The 17,162-nt window shown below is 37.2% G+C and overlaps 1 long non-coding RNA gene across 1 annotated transcript; it reads left to right on the plus strand.

Annotated features, from left to right (window-relative positions):
• LOC131249903 (uncharacterized) lies at positions 1–1,340 on the plus strand. Its single transcript, XR_009172898.1, has 2 exons — positions 1–664; positions 880–1,340. It is a non-coding gene; the product is annotated as an uncharacterized LOC131249903 (long non-coding RNA).
• Positions 1,341–17,162: the final 15,822 nt, after the last annotated feature.

A 17,162-nucleotide genomic window follows, 5' to 3' on the forward strand; every position in this document is an offset into this window, starting at 1 on the left:
GCCAAGATGACATGTTTGGAAAAATATGTTTCACTAAGTTAACTTACATTTACATCATTATTTCATTCTTTTTCTTATATATTTGGATATTTATTCTTTAAATGTTTATGATTATGATTGGGTGGGTAGCTGAAAGCCCTACCAACTGTCATCCATGATTTGTCAGTAACTCCAAATGCTACCTCAAAAATAGAAGGATAGTTCTCTTATATGTTTGAATATTTTCAAATCTTTCATGATTCCACAGGCAATTATTCATCTAGAAGCAATCATTTTTAAATATTTGATTTGTTAACTAGTGTAGGCAGCCTTTATTGGGGAATGTAATGCATCATGAATGCCAAGAAGCTGGAGCTGGAGTATTCATGTATTTGAAGTGTTGCTTACATGGTTCAAGAGTATTTATGTTAACCTTTGTTCTTTGCAGAGAATTGGTTCCATTTCTAATTAATGATTTTTAGAATCAAAAGGATGTAGCAGGAAATGAACTTATATAAGATCTTGGAAATGAACCTAGAAGATGAAGCATTTTAATGGTTATTCATTGACTTTTTTAGATCTTGGAAATGACCCAGAAGATAAAGCTGAGGAAGATGGTGCCGATGTTGATCTTGACTCATGAAGGAAGGGGAAGTGTGTCGTTCTATAAACATCTACAAGCCAAGTGAGTTTGGATTTCTTTTTTCAGTGATTCAATATCTCTTGGATTGCTTTATCTGGATTAGACTACAGAGTTTACCTTTTAGACACAGTGTCAAAAGGTTAATCTGTTGGTTAATGTAATTCAGTAATCAGCAGTTTGTATTGTCTAGTGCAATGTGATTTTTGTATGGTCCATCATACCATCCATAACAGGGCCACTAGATGCATAGTGTACAGATCTCATCTTCTTCATGTGTGCCACTTTATGGGACTGTTCAATATACATGGAAGGCCAATGGAAGCTACTAACACCATCCTCATTATAAAATCCTAATAGTGAGTTGCCATCAGAGAAACTCTGACATGTTCAAAAACTCGAGAATTTAGATTCGATGTTCAGCCGGGTCTTAAAGTGATTAGATCTTACTGTACATTTGATAACATGTATACTTATATGTTGTTGGTTTTGATGATGCTAATTATCTATGATATGTAAAAACAGATGGTGGTGAGAAAATAAACCCACACTCAAAGGGCTGGGATCATCTGATTTAGCCCACCCTTTTGTGTAGTCTTTGTGAGATGTCATGTAATAACCTTGTTGCATGCCATGCCACCTAATTTGCGATTCGCTTAATTGAAACTTTTGATTGTTCATTAATTCAAAAGGTCTCTCCATGGACATGGATTGGCTGGAATCTTCTGTGGGTAGAGTGTCTAGTTTCTAGCAGCGGTCTAGATCTAGAGTGTCTAGTTATCATATGTACGGTCTGGATCAATGAAAGTTGGGCTTACATGGCCCTCATCTATAAAGATTACTAGTTTTTTCCCCCTAACTTTATATGTTGAAGTAAATGACATGAATTGGTAGTGATTCTTTTTCTTTACATTGAATTCAACTATATTTTACCTGTATGTAAATAGTAAATAGTGAAATTCCTGGATTCTCTGCCATTTTGCTTGCTGCAGAGATCTGCTAAGATGATAGAGCCTTCTAAGGTTATTCATGTCCGAAACGTGGGCCATGAAATATCTGAGGTATTTCATACCATCTCTTTTCATTTTGAGCGTTGAAACTCTAATTGCAATTTGTCTTCATAGTTGTTGCCTCTGCACCTGTTTCTGTTTTTCAGAGTGATCTGCTTCAGCTGGTTTTTCAAGTGAGATGAACGAGTTTCAAAACAAAACAGCCTGCGGTTTTGAGAAGCAAGGGTCATCTGCACCTTGGAAGCATACAATGGAAGATAAGGAAAACCCTCAAGTTCTCTTCTTTGAATCATGATTGGAGTGACCTGGCCATTTGGACAGGCCGTATTTATGAACCGCTGCTCAAAATTGATGGAGCAAACTTGGATGTGCGTCGGAGCTATCCGGAAGAGCGGGAGTCCCTAGAAGGTGGGAACCGCTGTTATGACCATGATGAAGCTGTCCATTTCCTATGGACAGCATTGGAGGGGCCTGGCTATTTGGACAGGTCGTGTTTATGTATTTGATCGAAATTAATGGAGTAGACTTGGATGTGCGTCGGAGCTATTCGGAAGAGCGGGGTTCCCTGGAAAGAGGGAACCGCTATTATAACCATGATGAAGCTGTCCATTTTTTATAGACAGCATTGGAAGGGCCTGGCCATTTGCGCCAGATGGCCGTGTTTATATCTGTATTTGCAGGGACCATACCCTTAACCTAAACCAAAACCTATGACCTAAAACCTTAACCTATAACCTAAACCTCAACCTTAACCTAAACCTAAACCTTAACCTAAAACCTAAACCCTAAACCTAAACCTAAAACCTAAATGTATTCTCAAATCCCTAAACCTAAACCTACACCTAATCCTAATCTTAACTCCCTAACCTAAACCTATACCTAAACTTGAAAACACAAACATAAACCCGATCCCGAACCCGAACCCAATTTTCTAAACCTAAACCTTAACCTATTCTCAATTCCCTAAACCTATATCTTATAACCTAAACCTAAACCTAAACCTAAACCCTAACCTATACCTATAACCTAAACCTAAACCTAAACATAAACCCTAACTTTAACCTAAACCTATAACCTTAACCTAAAACCCAAACCTATAACCTAAACCTAAATCAAAACATATAACCAAAACCAAAACCAAAACCAAAACCTATATCCTAAACCCGAACGCATTCTCAAATCCTATAACCTATAATCTAAACCTAAACGTAAACCTAAAACCTATAACCTAAACCGTTAACCTATAACCTAAATCAAAACCTATAACCTAAACCAAACTTAAACCTAAACCTAAACCTAAACCTATAACCTAAACTCAAATCCCTAAACCTTAACTTATAACCTAACCTAAACTTATACTTATAACCTAAAACTATTCTCAAATCTCAAAACCTATAACCTAAACCTAACCTTTCCCTAAACCTATAACCTAAACTCAATTCCCTAAACCTAAACCTAAACCTATAGCCTAAACTCAAATCCCTAAACCTTAAACTATAACCTAACCTAAACCTATACTTATAACCTAAAACTATTCCCAAATCCCAAAACCTATAACCTAAACCTAACCTTTCCCAAAACCTATAACCTAAACTCAATTCCCAAAACCTAAACCTACACCTAATCCTAATCTTAACTCCCTAACCTAAACCTAAACCTAAACTTGAAAACCCAAAACTTAAACCTAATCCCGAACCTGAACCCAATTTCCTAAACCTAAACCATAACCCATTCTCAAATCCAAAAACTTTTAACCTAAACCAAAACCAAAACCAAAACCAAAACTTATAACTTAAACCCGAACCCATTCTCAAATCCCAAAACCTATAACCTAAACCCGAACCCATTCTCAAATCCCAAAACCTATAACATAAACCTAAACCTTAACCTAAACCTATAACCTATAACCTAAACCAAAACCTATAACCTAAACCAAAACCAAAACCTATAACCTAAGCCTGAACCCATTCTCAAATCCCAAAACCTATAACCTAAACCAAAACCTATAACCTAAACCAAAACCAAAACCTATAACTTAAACTTGAACTCATTCTCAAATCCCAAAAGCTTTAACCTAAACCTATAACCTATAACCAAAACCTATAACCTAAACCCGAACCCATTCTCAAATCCCTAAACCTATAACCTAAACCTAAACCTAAACCTAAACCTTAACCTATAACCAAAACCTATAACCTAAACCCGAACCCATTCTCAAATCCCAAAACCTATAACCTAAACCTAAACCTTAACCTAAACCCATAACCTATAACCTAAATCAAAATCAAAACCTAAACCTATAACTTATAACCTAAATCAAAACCTATTACCTTTCCCTAAACCTTAACCAAAACCTATAACTTATAACTTAAATCAAAACCAAAACCAAAACCAAAACCTAAAACCTAAACCTTTAACCTATAACCTAAATCAAAACATATAACCTAAACCAAAACCAAAACCTATATCCTAAACCCGAACCCATTCTCAAATCCTATAACCTAAACCTAAACCTAAACCTAAACCTATAACCTATAACCTAAACCAAACGTATAACCTAACCCAAAGCCAAAACCTATAGGCTAAACCCGAACTCATTCTCAAATCCAAAAACCTATAACCTAAACCTTAACCTAAACCGTTAACCTATAACCTAAATCAAAACCTATAACCTAAACCAAAACCAAAACATATAACCTATAACCTAAACCCGAACCCATTATCAAATCCCAAAACCTTAACCTAAACCGAAACCAAAACCTATAACCTAAATCCGAACCCATTCTCAAATCCCAAAACCCAAACCTAAACCTAAACCTAAACCTAAAACCTAAACCTAAACCTATAACCTAAACTCAAATCCCTAAACCTAAACCTACACCTAATCCTATAACCTAACCTAAACCTATACTTATAACCTAAAACTATTCTCAAATCCCAAAACCTATAACTTTTACCTAACCTTTCCCTAAACCTATAACCTAAACTCAATTCCCTAAACCTAAACCTAGACCTAATCCTAAACCTATAACCTAAACTCAAATCCCAAAACCTTGACCTATAACCTAACCTGAACCTATACTTATAACCTAAAACTATTCCCAAATCCCAAAACCTATTACCTAAACCTAAACCTAAACCTAAACCGATAACCTAAACTCAATTCCCTAAACCTCAACCTAAACCTAAACCTAAACCTATAACCTAAACTCAATTCCCTAAACCTAAACCTAGACCTAATCCTAAACCTATAGCCTAAACTCAAATCCCTAAACCTTGACCTATAACCTAAATCTATACCTATAACCTAACCTAAACCTATACTTATAACCTAAAACTATTCCCAAATCCCAAAACCTATTACCTAAACCTAAACCTAAACCTAAACCTATAACCTAAACTCAATTCCCTAAACCTCAACTTAGACCTAATCATAAACCTATAGCCTAAACTCAAATCCTTAAACCTTGACCTATAACCTAACCTAAACCTATACTTATAACCAAAATTATTCCCAAATCCCAAAACCTATTACCTAAACCCATTCTCAAATCCAAAACCTATAACCTAAACCTGAACCCATTATCAAATCCCAAGACCTATAACCTAAACCAAAACCAAAACCTATAACCTAAACCCAAACCTATTCTCAAATCCCCAAAACCGAAACCGACACCTAAACCTAAACCTAAACCTAAACCTATAACCTAACCTCAACCTAGACCTAAACCTAAACCTAAACCTATAGCCTAAACTCAAATCCCTAAACCTTAACCTCGACCTAGACCTAAACCTAAACCTATAACCTAAACTCAAATCCCTAAACCTTAACCTAGACCTAGACCTAAACCTAAACCTATAGCCTAAACTCAAATCCCAAAACCTTAACCTATAACCTAACCTAAACCTATACTTATAACCTAAAACTATTCCCAAATCCCAAAACCTATTACCTAAACCTAAACCTAAACCTAAACCTATAACCTAAACTCAATTCCCTAAACCTCAACCTAAACCTAAACCTAAACTTATAACCTAAACTCAATTCCCTAAACTTCAACCTAGACCTAATCCTAAACCTATAACCTAAACTCAAATCCCAAAACCTTGACCTATAACCTAACTTAAACCTAGACCTAACCTAAACCTATAACATAAACTCAAATCCCTAAACCTTAACCTAGACCTAGACCTAAACCTAAACCTATAACCTAAACTCAAATCCCTAAACCTTAACCTAGACCTAGACCTAAACCTAAACCTATAGCCTAAACTCAAATCCCAAAACCTTAACCTATAACCTAACCTAAACCTATACTTATAACCTAAAACTATTCCCAAATCCCAAAACCTATTACCTAAACCTAAACCTAAACCTAAACCTATAACCTAAACTCAATTTCCTAAACCTCAACCTAAACCTAAACCTAAACCTATAACCTAAACTCAATTCCCTAAACTTTAACCTAGACCTAATCCTAAACCTATAACCTAAACTCAAATCCCAAAACCTTGACCTATAACCTAACTTAAACCTATACTTATAACTTAAAACTATTCCCAAATTCCAAAACCTATTACCTAAACCTAAACACCTAAACCTATAACCTAAACTCAATTCCCTAAATCTCAACCTAAACCTAAACCTAAACCTAAACCTATAACCTAAACTCAAATCCCTAAACCTCAACCTAGACCTAATCCTAAACCTATAGCCTAAACTCAAATCCCAAAACCTTGACCTATAACCTAACCTGAACCTATACTTATAACCTAAAACTATTCCCAAATCCCAAAACCTATTACCTAAACCTAAACCTATAACCTAAACTCAATTCCCTAAACCTCAACCTAAACCTAAACCTAAACCTATAACCTAAACTCAATTCCCTAAACCTCAACCTAGACCTAATCCTAAACCTATAGCCTAAACTCAAATCCCTAAACCTTGACCTATAACCTAACCTAAACCTATACTTATAACCTAAAACTATTCCCAAATCCCAAAACCTATTACCTAAACTCATTCTCAAATCCAAAACCTATAACCTAAACCTGAACCCATTATCAAATCCCAAGACCTATAACCTAAACCAAAACCAAAACCTATAACCTAAACCCGAACCCATTCTCAAATCCCCAAAATCGAAACCGACACTTAAACCTAAACCTAAACCTAAACCTATAACCTAACCTCAACCTAGACCTAAACCTAAACCTATAGCCTAAACTCAAATCCCTAAACCTTAACCTAGACCTAGACCTAAACCTAAACCTATAGCCTAAACTCAAATCCCTAAACCTTAACCTAGACCTAGACCTAAACCTAAACCTATAGCCTAAACTCAAATCCCAAAACCTTAACCTATAACCTAACCTAAACCTATACTTATAACCTAAAATTATTCCCAAATCCCAAAACCTATTACCTAAACCTAAACCTATAACCTAAACTCAATTCCCTATACCTCAACCTAAACCTAAACCTAAACCTATAATCTAAACTCAAATCCCTAAACCTCAACCTAGACCTAATCCTAAACCTATAACCTAAACTCAAATCCCAAAACCTTGACCTATAACCTAACCTAAACCTATACTTATAACCTAAAACTATTCCCAAATCCCAAAACCTATTACCTAAACCTAAACCTAAACCTAAACCTATAACCTAAACTCAATTCCCTAAACCTCAACCTAAACCTAAACCTAAACCTATAACCTAAACTCAATTCCTTAAACCTCAACCTAGACCTAATCCTAAACCTATAGCCTAAACTCAAATCCCTAAACCTTGACCTATAACCTAAACCTATACCTATAACCTAACCTAAACCTATACTTATAACCTATAACCTAACCTAAACCTTGACCTATCCCTATACCCAAACCTACACCTAATCCTAATCTCAACTCCCTAACCTAAACCTAAACTTGAAAGCCCAAACCTAGACCCGATCCCGAACCCGAACCCGATTTCCTAAACCTAAACCTTAACCTGTAATCAAGTTCCCAAAAGCTATAACCTATAACCTAAACCTTAACCTAAACCTAAACCAAAACCTATAACCTAGACCTTAACCTATAACCTAAACTTAATTATAACCTATAGCCTAACCTTAACCTAAACCTATAACCTAAACCTAAACCCATAATCATATGGTGAGACCATTTCTTTTGTGTCAATTTCATTCCTCTTTGAGTTTTTTTTTTTAATTCATTAAGAAAAAAAAAGTGGTTATACGTGATGCACTTCTTTCACTGTCTTTCTTTTCTCTAATGGGCATTCTAATTTATGAATGACATGACTGTTTGTAGGATGATGAAATATACGAAGCTGCTGAAATTCGGTGAAGTCGAGCACATTTCTTTAATGAAGCCAAAGATTTGTATTTTCAGCATTATTGTATTTGTAACTATAATTGATTGTAATTGTAATTAATTGAACGAAGGATTGTTATTGTAATTGAATGAATGAAGGATTGTAATTGTAATTGAATGAATGAAGGATTGTAATTGTAATTGAATGAATGAATGATTGTAATTGAATGAATGAATGATTGTATAGGTGGTAATTGAATGAACAGGTGATTTAATTTTTCAATGTACAAAATAGCTACGGATACTGACCGTATCCAATAGTCAGACAGGTGTAGCCTTTTTAATTTTGGCATATTGCTACGGACTTTCAGCTACAAATAATATCCGTAGCTGTTTGAAGTTTTTGCTACAGATATAATTGCTATGGATTATATTTGTAGCTATTTAACACATAGCTACGGATTAAATCCGTAGCCAATAATCAGATAGGTGTAGCCTTTTAAATTTTGGCCTATTGCTATGGACTTTTAGCTACAAATAATATCCATAGCTGTTTATTTTTTTTGCTACAGGGGAAAAGGCTACGGATTTAATCCGTAGCCATAGGTTCCAGACCTATCGTTATGGCACCTACGACGACGGTCGTGTTACGGACTAGCTACGGACTTAATCCGTAGCCTTAGGCCTATGGCTACGGATTAAATCCGTAGCCTTTGCCCGTTTTTTTGGTAGTGGATTGTAGATAGCTCAACTATTTATAATATATTTTTATATAGGAATTGATATTGTAATTTGTATATGTGATGGTGAATATTATTATTACTATAGTCTCACAGTGTATTGTTATACTTATTTATAATGTTATATAAATCAAAGTATCAATTTCTGAATCTACATTAATGTTACAAGTTAATCTACATTGGGAGTACAGAACTATAAAAATTCAAATCGGTAAAGGGAACAGTAAAGGTAATACAAGTGATCCATCCATATTTTGGCTGGTGAAATTCAAAGAGTAAAATAGAAAGGGCTTAACGATTTAGTGACAATGACGTGAATGATGGACCCGACCTAAGTGGATTAGGTGTTACCTCCATAACACCTTAGTACCCTTACTGTGGGGCCCACCTTGATGATTTTTTGTATATCTGTGCCGTCCATATCCTTTTTCTCCACCCATTTTAGCACATAATCCCAAAATCTAGGCAGATCCAAATATCAGGTGGACCACACCACAGGAAACAATAGTGATTAAATGCTCACCATTAAAAACTTTCTAGGGCCCACCGTAATGCTTATTTTCCATCCAACCCGTTTATAAGGTCAACCATATCTGGATGGAGGGAAAAGACAAACACAGGACTGATCCAAAACTTTTGTGGCTCACAAAAATCTTTTAATGATTATTCATCACTTTTTCCAATGATGTGGTCTGCTAGAGATTTTTATCTAAATAATCTTTTGGATCACAACCTAAAATGATCTGTTAAAACGAATGGACGGCATGGATATACAACAAACTCATCAAGGTGGGCTCCATACGGTAAGCGTAACACCTTATCTGCTCCCTACATCTAACAATTGGGCTGTTTTGACCCATGCCTTTAACCTGTGGTTAAAAAGTAGCCCAGACTGGCGTACTAACTTGAACCCTATTAAAAATTCGTGTGAATGGGTCAAGCTTACTCTAGTGAATATATTAACTATATATTTTTTATTTAGGCAATGTGGCGAGGTTTGGTAAACCACTGACATAAGAGTGGTAAAGCTAACATGTCAAAGCGTCACACGTTGTAAACTAATCTTTCTCTTGGTGAGCCCTTATTCGAACTGCACCCAACGTCAGCTCTACCAAAACCATGCTCCAAACTCCCAAAGTGCACTTGATAGGTACCAAACCGCAGATCTAGCCCACAATCTAAGACCGGACCCGAACCAGACCGGTTGTCAGCAGCGACAAGTGAGGAATTAACCCGGCACTTGAGGTCTTGGTATGGATCCCCAGCGGGGGTGGCTAACATGGAGTGTGTGTTGTGTACTGACATGGGTGTGTACTAACAAGCTAACTCAAATAAATAATAATAATAATAAAAATAAATAAATAAAAAAAAACCCAGCAGTTCCCTTGACTCCGAGCAATAACATAAAAACAGCTATCAAACTCTACGCTGAGAAATTACAGAGAAATGAGAAATTGGAGAAAAAACAAGGGTTGATCCGGAAAACTATAATTGCAAAAATTATTTGAATTTGAGAGGCTTTGGAGCAGAGCATGCGTGGCCATCTGTTACTCGTGCCATCTGCATGTCTCCGGCTTTTACGGTAAATTCAAAATTTTGAACTTGTCGTCTTCCTCCCGCCTTTTAAGGCCGCACCCACGTGGCTACCGGCTACTCGTGCCGTACTCTTGTCTGCTGCTTTTCACATCTAGTGGACCCCACTGAGATTCAGTCCATGAAGTGGATCCGATGTTCCATTGATTGCGAGTCGCGATATCCGTGCTTTCATGTCTGCACCCCCACGCTCGGGTCAAAAGACGAGAAACCTTTGGCGTTGCTGAAATTACTAAAGTATCCTTACTCTGATACTCTGGCAGAGTGTGATGGATGATACGCATGCACATTGAAATTGTAAAAGTATCAGAGTAGGGATACTTTAAAAATTTCAAATAAAACTGTCCAAATTATGAATACATCATTATTAATAATTTAGATTACTTGACTATCTAACCATTGGTTTGGTCGAAGTTGATTGGACGGTTATGAATGAAAAACTTCCACGGTCCTATGTCAATACAAAAGTGTTCATGAATTACCGAAAGTGTGTTTCGCAATATAGTCTTTTTAATTTGAGTGTGTATGCCACGCGTACAAGTTCTGGGTGCCTGCGTATCAAGCCTAGTGCTCTGCCGGAGTATCAAATAGCTCCAAGTGGAAACAGTGAAAATTGCCGAATCATATCGTTCCCCGCCTGAGGATGTGCCAATTATACTTGGTTATCATTTTTTTTTAAAATGGTTGTAGTCCATCGTTCTGTGATCCACACCGTTGGGCTATTGATCCTTCCGATTGATGATGGACCTTAAATCAGTTGGATGCCGACCGTTGATGCATTTCTCTTCTTCACTATCTATTTGCATGCCATAATTTGAAAGAGTAGGATTTCCGCCTTCAGGAGATAATTAAGGAATGGTCCGTCCGATGGTGAGGTCCAATATCCAATGGACAATTATCTGGATTACAGAACCACTGACTCCGGATATGCAAACTGAAGAGGAAGTATATTGCTGCAAATCTTCCAGCGGAAGATCATATAATATAATTTCCTGGGCAAAAAATGAGCACGGTAGATGAGTCCGTATTATGCTTTTTAATTTTTTAATTTTTTTTGCTGCTCGAAAAATATCTTGTCAATTTAAATTTTTAGTATAAAGGTTATTTTTTTTTAATGAAAATATCCATATTTGTTAGGATAAAGCAGTTGAAAAAAATAATATTATTTCAAACTTTTTACGTTTGTCTGTATAAATAATAGTCGAATTTAATAATTAAGGTTTTTTCAAATTGAATGAAAAAACGTAAATAGTGCATCGGCTCTATATTAAAAAGGTACCCTTTCTAAGGCTCCATTTTAATTCCGTACAGGTGGGGGCCACTGTTTCGTGATGCACGATCAATGGTTTTTTGGGCTATTGTGATGGACCATGGAGCAATATCTCACACACAGCACCGCCATCTCCACCATTTGATACTGGAAAAGCTGTGTAGGTCTCATCATGATGTATGCCGTCCATCCATTTTGTAGGATCATATTTTAAGGCATGAGCTCAAAAGTAAGGTAGATCCAAATCTCAAGTGGACCACACCACAGGAAAAAGTGATTGCCTAGTAAAAACTTCCTCAAGCTCACTGTAATGAAGAAAAAACATAAATATCAACTTGATCCAAAGCTTTTGTTACCCAAAATAGTTTTTAGTGGTGGGCACTCAACAACCAATGTTTCCTGTGGTTTGGTCCACTTAAGATTTGATTTTGTTTCTTTTGTTTTGGGCATGAGACTCATGCCTTGATAAAACAAATGGACGGTGTGGATAAAATACATACATCATGATGAGTCTTGCAGGGCTTTTCCACTAGCACACAGTACAAACGTCCATGCTCCATGCCATGCTGGGCAATTCAAGTCCCACAAACAGGAGGAGCCTAGCCATCTACGGAGGAGATTCTTGGGCACATCCATGGTATTGACAATGAAATACTATTGATCTGGACCATTAAACCATGATCACAACTTTTAAAATCTCGTTATTTATTATTGTGTGGATGCACCATGAAATTGAATCTTAATAACTAAGTAGTTCAAATGAAATCGTTGTTACCGAATGGTATATTTGTAAACAACCCAGTAGCGTCATTTGGGCTGACTTTCTCAGTGTGAAAAGCGTGTAAATGTTTTTAATCTCCATATACTAATTTAATAGTTCACCGAAACGCACCATCAACAAGATTGTAGATTGTAATCCAATGGTTGAGATGTTTACGAAGACCCACGCTTCCACCTTCCACGTTAATTTTGCACCGTTTGAAAAATAGTGGCCCTGGATACTCCTTGCATGCGGCACTGATTGTACAGCTATGCAGATGTCAGACAGATTGGCCGTCCATCGTGCATGGATATCGCTAGTCGAGAAATCTTAACCATCCAATTAATTAATGGGTGCCAAATGGATGGCTAAGGGGTTGTTTGGCACAGTGGATTGGAGAAGATTTGAGGGGTTTCAAATCCCCAAATTGTTTGGCAGCATAAAGTAACTGAGATTTCAAGGGGTTTCCAATCCCCTCTTTGAGGGGGTTTGTAATCCACAGTTAGAGCTTGGATTACACCTAAAATCATTTCAATAGTTGCAGGTACATGTGTATCACTATACACTATCATTCTATTGGGTACATGACCCACTAATGATGATCAACACCATCCAAACATTGTCCATGTAAATCAGCACCGTCCAAACATTGTCCAGCACAGTCCAAACATTGTTCATATAAATCAACGATTAAAAATCGCTGGTTAGTCACTCGGACAAGATCTTGTGCTTGTGGCTCATCTGAGACTTGAATTTCATTATTTTTATGCAAAAGAATATATTTCAACCAGTTTATCACAACCATTGTGTCAAAAATTACATATCTCACGTAGGGGTGTACACGAACCGAGCTAGCTCGGTTAATCGGTTAGCTTGCTCGACTCGACTTGAAAAAGCTCGATTTGACTTGGTTCGAAGCTAAGTTCAAACCGAGTCGAGTTGATTTTTTGAGCTCAAAAATGATTTCGAGCAGGCCCCAACTTGACCCGACTCGGATCGAATCTAGCTTGAAATGAGCTCGGATAGAACCATTTTGGTGACGCGGTTACTTTGCCATTGATGTTGCTCACTAGTTGTTTGATAAAATGACTCAACGAGATGTGGCTGGTGGCAAGGAAGGTTTGGTTGATGGCAAGCAAGGTATGTACATTAAACAAATACCTTTTTTTTTGTTACTTAGAAGGTGTTTGATAAAACACTTGTAAAATCATTGCTTCTGTTTGTAAAATAGTGAATTTTTGAAGTTGCAGTTCAGGTGTTTGTGGAAATGTCTCAATGACGAACTTGGCTCGATCTTGGCTTGAACTCAGCCTGAGCTGGCCCGAGTTGCTGACTGAATTGAGCCGAGCTAGCCAGTCAGGCTCGAGGACCAAGCATAGCCGAGTTCGAACTGAGGTCAACCAGCATTCGAGTCAAATCGAGCCGAGGCCAGCTCGACTCGGTTCAATTCAATGTACACCCCTAATCTCACTAATTAGAGATATTAAAGTTGATTTAGTAATTATATTTAAACCCATGTAAATATATTATGGATAAGTACTTTTGGATTAAAATTGATTCACACTCTAAGGTACTAAACACACCAAGAGGATTGCAAATCCAAGGGGGTTTCTAATCCTGGTTCCAAATCCTCACTCCCAAGAGGCCTGCTTGGCACCCTTGAATTGGGTGTAATAAGAGGTAAATGGAGGTAAATTTATCTTTAAAGGTTGAAATAGGGAGTGTTCCAAATTAGGAAGGAAAATAAGATGATTGATAATATTTCTGTCAATCTATCTACAATCGGGCAGTGATGTGGACAGTCCAGATGGACTTGCAACTATGCCATGTCTACGGTTGACGAGTCACCACCGTTTTCTAAATGAAGCAAAACTAACAGAGGAGTATTACCCCATTTATGAAATGAACCATTCGCCCTAGGTTACTTTCACTGACTGATCAGGTGCCACGTGGGTGGAACTCTCATCAGATCAACCCATTTTAACAGTTACGATGCGTCATATTCACCACAGAAGCCAAAATTTATAATGATCCAACAGTCAAGTGGGGCACACCATAGGAAAAGGTTTGGACGGTAGGTCCACCGTTGGTTTGTGCAGGGCCCACCCTGGTGTTTCTATGCCATCTGATCCATTCATCTGACGTGTCTCATCAGGATGAAATAAATACTCAAAAATCAAGGAATCTCGAAACTCAAGTTGGTAATACCACATGAATTTAGAGGATTTAGGAAAAAATCCATGGGACGGTTACCAGTGTTGAATCTGCGTGATCTTTGGGATCAAGGCCAAACAAGCGTGATGTACTATGGACGGACGCGGATCAGCTACTGAACTCGACAGTATCGAGTATCCTTAAGGAAGCGACGTCACCAACTTCTGTGGGCCCCACCATGATGTATGTGTTGTATCCGTGCCGTCCTTCCATTTGGAGAGATCATCTTAGAATATAAATAAAAGAATTAGGCAGATCAAAAGCTCAAGTGGACCCCACCACAGAAAACAGTAGGGATTGAACGCCTACCATTAAAAACTTCTTTGGGCCACAGATGTTTTCGATTAATCTGATATATGTTTTATAGCTTACTCTATGTCTGTGTTAACTTATAAACAGGTTGGATCTCAAAATAAACATCATGTTGAGCCTTAGAAAGGTTTCAACGGTAGGCGTCACTGTCTCCACTATTTTCTGTGGTGGGTCCATTTGAACATTGAATCTGCTTCATTCTTTGGCTCATGCCTTAAAAGTATCTTTCCTAGTGGATGGACGGCCTGGATACAACACATACATTATGGTCGGGCCCATAGAATGTGGTGACGTCACTTCAGTAGCGAGACTCTCCGCTGTCTGGGTCACTAGCTAATCGGCGTCCCTTACGGACGGGATGGATTAAGCTACCTCCTCCACAATAGAGAAAGTAACGGGCGCGGATTAGCTACTGACTGTTGAGTAGCGGGACTCGAAGTCACGTCACCAAGTTCCGCGGGCCCCACCTTGGATGTATATTTTGTATCCATCGCCGCTCATCTATTTGGAAATATCATTTTAGGGCAAGATCCAAAGAATGAGTTAAATCCAGAGCTCCAGTGGACCCCAGCACAGAAAACAGTGGGGACAGTGATGCCCAACATTAAAAACTTCACAAAGCAGAAGTCACAAAAGTTTTAGATCAAGCTGATCTTTGTGTTTCCCCTTCTTTTATGTCGTTTTTAACTTTTGAATGGGTTGGATTTCAAAAAAATATTAGGTAGACCTTAGGATAGTTTTAACGGCGGGAATCACTCTTTCCACTGTTTTCTGTGGTGGGTCCACTAAAGCTTTTTATCTGACTCATTCTTTGGCGCATGCCCTGAAATGATAACTCAGAATGGATGGACGGTGTGGATACAACATCTACGTCATAGTGGGGTCCACAGAACTTGGTGACTCAAACGTCACTTAAGTAGCTAGTCTCGCTACTCAAACTGTCAGTGGCTAATCCACGTCCGAAGGTAACACGGGTAACTACCTAGGCTAGGTACAAAGCGTTTTCCTCTTCGAAAATAGATGGAATAAACGTATAAAAAGAAGTCTGAGCTGTGATAACATGCACCTTTGCATATGTAGCTCAATAAATTCAGACATTCATAGAAATAAATTAAACTTACGTTTATATGCCCTTTCTGTTTCATGCATGCGTGCCTTTTTCCTCACTTTTTCTTCTTTTGGCTAAGGTAATGCGGTAACTGTAAAGACCGTTTGGATACTGCCTAATAAGTTACTTTTTCTATTTACAGGATTGGATAAGTAACTTATTTTAAATAGGTAGAGCTTATGATTAGTTATGAATAACTTTTTTACTTAAAAGTACTTAATCACTTCAAATTTTATTTTATTTATTTATTTTTTCTTAAAACTTTTCTACTTTTCATAAGTTGATAAAGAGAGGTGTAACAAAGATGAAAGAAAGAAGAAATTGATAAGTAGATTCTTTACCAAATTTATTTTATCTTCTTAATAAGTAGAAATTAGAACAAGTTAATTATGATATAAGTAACTTAAGCAACTTACGATCCAAATGGGTCATAAATGTCATTTCCTGGGTCATTTTGATACTCTGGCATGGTGAAGTATAACGTTTGCTATTCCGTCACTTCAAAAGTGTTTGGATATTAAATTACTTATCTTGATTTTTTACTTATTAAAATGAAGTGATTAAATTTTTTTAAATGTAAAAGTTACTTATAATTGATCATAAACCAGACATATCTCAAATAAGTTACTTATGTATGGCTGTTAAGTAGAAAAAGTAACACATTTGATAGAATATTCAAATGGGCTTTTAGAAGGCATTTGAATCATAAGTTTCTTTAGATAAGCTACATATATTATAAGCAACTTAATTTGATTTCTACTCATTCAACGGATAAATATATGCCTTAGACAAAAAGTAAAATCCATGTTTTGTTTCTAACATCGTAAATAATTATGCCTTAAGTTTGTTTAGTCCCTCTCATATCCACCATCCATCATGTGGGGCCAACCTTTGAAGTGAGTCATTCATTATGTGGGCCCCACCTTTGATGTGGGTTTTCCATTATGCAAGGCCCACCTTGGATGTGAGTCATTCATCATTAGAGGTACATTGTTCATTATGTTGGGCTTACCTTTGATGTTGATAATCTATTACGTGGGGTCCACATTCAATATCCATTGCCCATCATGTGGACCCCACCTTTAATGTGAACAGACCATCATGTGGGGCCTATCTTCAATATGGGCCACTCATCATTAGGGTCAACCTTTGATGTGGATCGTCCGTCATGTGAGGACCACCTTGATGTTGATCATCCATCATGTGGGGCCCATC

Source organism: Magnolia sinica, chromosome 6 (genome assembly GCF_029962835.1).
Source record: "Magnolia sinica isolate HGM2019 chromosome 6, MsV1, whole genome shotgun sequence".
Lineage (NCBI taxonomy): Eukaryota > Viridiplantae > Streptophyta > Magnoliopsida > Magnoliales > Magnoliaceae > Magnolia > Magnolia sinica.